Raw genomic sequence first — 4,384 nt, 5'->3', positions numbered from 1 at the left:
TGGGACACACCTGCGATCCCAGTGCGGGGGCGGCTGAGGCAGGAGGATCGCTACGAGTCTGAGCTGTGTAGTGAGACCTCGTATCAAATAAAAAAATAAATAAAAGTTGAAAAACTAAATAAATGAAGCTCAAGGAAGAAAGACTCACTGTTCTCATTCCACCCAAACTGGAGCTTCTTTTCTTGAAGGGTCGTGAGAGGGCACCACTGCAGGTGTTCTACAAAAGAGGAAAGAACAGAGTGGGGCTTTTTAGATCATTTCTAAGTCTGAGACTGAGGGACTCTGACCAGGTCACCTGGGTGGTATTCACAAAGGTGACTGACTTCAGAACAGGCAGGAACAGGCATAGGCTAAGAGTAGGCACAGTTTCCCAGCCCCTTTGAATGTGATGTCCAGCCTCTTCAAACCTGAGAGTAAGGGAAAGCCCAAACACCCTCCCTCAGCGTCAGATCTTTGTGCCTACAGAGGTGTGGAAGCAGACCTCTGCTTCCAATGAAAGCGTTACTCTTCTCCTAACAACCAGGTGAGGACTCTGGAGTGCGAAGAGGTGACCCACCAGCCCCTGTATATACCCCACACCAACAGAGAATCCCAAGTTCAGCTCACTGCTTCCTGGCCTATCTGGAATCCCTCAGCCCCTATCTATTCCCTGAAACTGCCCCCCATCTCACATCTCTAAGCCCTCCCTCACCAGCCAGCAGCTCAGCCTCCAAGGGAGGCAAGAGCTGCGCTAGGAATGACATTACAATAACCACTATGAAGACAACAATATGCAATGATTGATTATTGAAACTAGCCTACTAATCAGTTTTGAATCTGTCTCATTGCTATTTGTTTCTCAAAATTAATTTTAAAAAGGCATGACATTACAAGGTGAGATGTTCCCTATGTACAATATAGCCTTCACTGTCTCATCTGAAACACAAAATGCTCTTTTGCTGTGAGTTGAATAATGTCTCCCTAAAATGTACACGTTGAAGGCCCACCCCAGAACCTCAGAACACAATTTTATTTGAAGGGTCTGTACAGATGTCCTTGGGCCAAAATTAAGTGACTATGAGACAAGTGAAGGGTCCAATGTTCCCAATGAGGTATTTTGTATTTTTAGTCCCACAAGCGCCCCAAGCACCTCATGGCTGTGCATGGCTACCGCAGACACCCCACATCTGCTCCCACAGACATCCGACTTGTTGGTGGCAAGATGTTGGTCATGAGTCCATCCAAATGGCTCTGCCCATCAGGCTCTGTGGCTGACTCCACATCCTGCAGCGTCCTCAAGCTGGTCCACAAGGAGACCCTCCTACACCCATGATTAAGAAATTCTGCAGTTAGCAGGCAAGACTCTGCATTTGCATGAGTCCTTCTTTTTCCGATGTAAGCAGAACTCCATATGCCCTACCAGGCCGTCCCATGCACTGTTCCCGCTTGTATTGTGATCTCTTTCAGATGATACATTTTGCCCATTCATGATATCTATTTTGAATACAGCTGGTACACCAAGAGCCGGTAACATTAAGAGTTACTGACAGGGGATATAGCTCAGTGACACAGTGCCTGCCTGAAAAGCACAAGGTCCTGAGTCCAATTCCTGGTATCAAAGAAAGAAAAAAAAAGTTGCTGGTACCAAACACAAACAGCAGCTAGGGTTGTTAACACTGAATGCAGCTAGCAGCCAGAGAACAATGAAGAGCAATGGAGAATTACCAGAAGCCACTAGAACCGGCTGGAAAAATTAGGGGCTTACCAATAGCTGCTGACCCAAGCAGTCAGAAGAGCAGGGAGGACAGCCCTAATACTGACAGCTGACAGCTCTGGCATTCGTACTCAGAGTCATTGACATCATGAGCTACACTTTGCCGAAGCGTGATTTCTATCCAAATTGAACAAATAAACTTTTACTTGACTGAGAACAAGTGGGCGGGCCCTATTCTAATATGATGGTGACCTTAGACAGGGGGAAATGCAGACCCAGAGAGAGAGCTACACAGAGGGAAGACGATGTTCAGGACAAGGAGAAAGTGATCCCTTCAAGCCTGGTCAGGATGGCTACCACCAAGAATACAAAAACCAAGGCCGGTGAGCTGGCTCAGTGGATTAAGTGCCTGTTTAGGCAAGCACCGGTACTGGGATTCGATCCCCAGCACCATAGGCCGTGACGGCCCTGTCCCCGGGTGTGCCGAGCCAGCCACCAAGTCTAGGCATGGTGGTGCATGGCTGTAATCTCAGCACTGGGGAGGCTGAAAACAGGAGGATCATAATGAGGTCAAGCTACATAGTGAGACCCTGTACCAAATACATGAAAAATAAATAATACAATTTAATTTAATAATAAGAAAAAGAATACAAAAACCATCTGGGAAACAGGGACAGCCAAATAGCTCAGCAGATTAAAGTGCCTGCTTTGGTAGACAGTGGCTGGGGGTTTGATCCCTGGGCCTGCCATGCCAGCCGTGCCCCTGGGGTGCACTGAGACAGCGATTGAGACTGGGCGTGGTGGCGTGAGCCTGTAATCCTAGCACTTGGGAGGCTGTGAACAGGAGGATCATTATGAGTCCGATCTATGTAGTGAGACTCTGTAGACCTTGTACTAAATAAAAATAAATAAATAAAAACTACAACAAAAAAATCCGTCTGGTAATCTGAACAACTACTTTGAAGAAAACAACATACAATATAATAACTATTATTAATTTCCTATCATCTCGTTTTAATATTCTGTATCATTTTTATTGGTTTTTAAATTCTGTTTAAAAATTTTTTTAAAAAGCCAATAAATCCTAGCAAGGATAAAGAGAATATGAAAAAGGACTTTTCTTGCATTGGTGGTTGCAATGTAAGCTGTGATGGGAATCAGCACAAAGATTCCTTAGAAAAATAAGCATAGAAATACCATGTGTTCCAGCTACACCGCTCCTGGGCATAGTCCCAAAGAGAAGAGAAGCACAACACAGTAATATATTCATACCCATGCTTATAGTGATGCAATTCATAATAGCTAAGGTGTGGAAATAGCCCAGATGGCCATCAACAGATGACTGGAGGTAGAAGAAAAAAAATTATATATATATATATATATATATATATATGTGGGATATTATTCAGCATAAAGAAGAACACGGCATAAGCACCTACCTAGCAACTTCACGGTCCTGAGTTCAATCCCCAGTACCACAAAAAAAAAAAAGAAAGAAAGAAAGAAAGAAAGAAAGAAAGAAAGAAAGAAAGAAAGAAAACGAAGATATGCTCTTTGTGAAAGAATGCATGGAGCCAGACAGCAACACATTAAGTGAAATAAGCCAGACTCAGAAAGTTAAGATTCATATTTTCTCTTCTACAAGAAGCTGGGCGAGGGGGTACGCCAGGAAGCACAAGGTAGACCTTCAGAAATGTGGAAGGAGGTCAGAGGAAGGGGGAACAAAGCGAACGAGGGCGATGAAAACATCAAAGTATGCTAAGTGCACCCAGCAATTTACCAAAGTGAGCCTTACCATACTGTATTACTAATGTGCTTTGAAAAAATTAAAAAGGGAAAAATTTGTCTTTATAATTTATTTATTTTTATTACTACAAGTTTGCAGTACCCAAGGAATGCATTCATCGTGGGGAGCTGATATAACACATATTGCATCTAAGTCCTTCTTATGCAAAGGGAGAAATTTGAACACACACACACACACACACACACACACACACACACACACACAGAAAGATGCTAATAAGGGAGAGAGGACTGGCACCTATAAGCCAAAGAGACACCTGTGACAGATTCTTCCCTCAAAAAGGAACCAGTTCTGACGACACTTTGATTTTAGATCTTCTAGACACAAGGAATGTGAAGCCAGGCACTTCTGTTACTCCACATCAGCTCTACCAAACCAACACAAAGCCAAGTCAACTTAAGATGGCCTCTTTAGAGGTCTTGGAAGACAGATACGTGGCAGCGATTTTAAGAAGTAAGGCCAACAATAAAAAGTAAAAACAAAACAAAATAAAGAAGGCCGGTGCTAATCATAGAGATAAGAAAGGATGAGGGAAGACAGCAGAGCCTGCAGTTCAAAGTAGGTGCCTGAGCTAGCTGAGGTGCCGCACACTTGTGATCCCAGCACTTGGGAGGCTGAGGCAGGAGGATCATTGAGAGTATGGGACCAGCCTGGGCTACAGAGTGAGCTCAAGGCCAGCCTGAACTGCATAAGGAGATCCTGTATCAAAAAAAAAAAAAAAGAAAAGAAAAGAAAAAGAAAGGAAAGAAGGAAGGGAAAGGAAGGGAGAGAGAGAAAGAAAGAAAGAAAGAGAGAGAGAGAGAGAGAGAGAGAGAGAGAGAGAGAGAGAGAGAGAGAGAAAAGAAAGAAAGAAAGAAAGAAAGAAAGAAAGAAAGAAAGAAAGA

The sequence above is a fragment of the Octodon degus genome, unplaced genomic scaffold (assembly GCF_000260255.1).
Source record: "Octodon degus isolate 3935 unplaced genomic scaffold, OctDeg1.0 scaffold00197, whole genome shotgun sequence".
NCBI lineage: Eukaryota > Metazoa > Chordata > Mammalia > Rodentia > Octodontidae > Octodon > Octodon degus.
The sequence above is the reverse complement of the archived record's forward strand: the minus strand, read 5'-3'. Positions refer to the sequence as shown.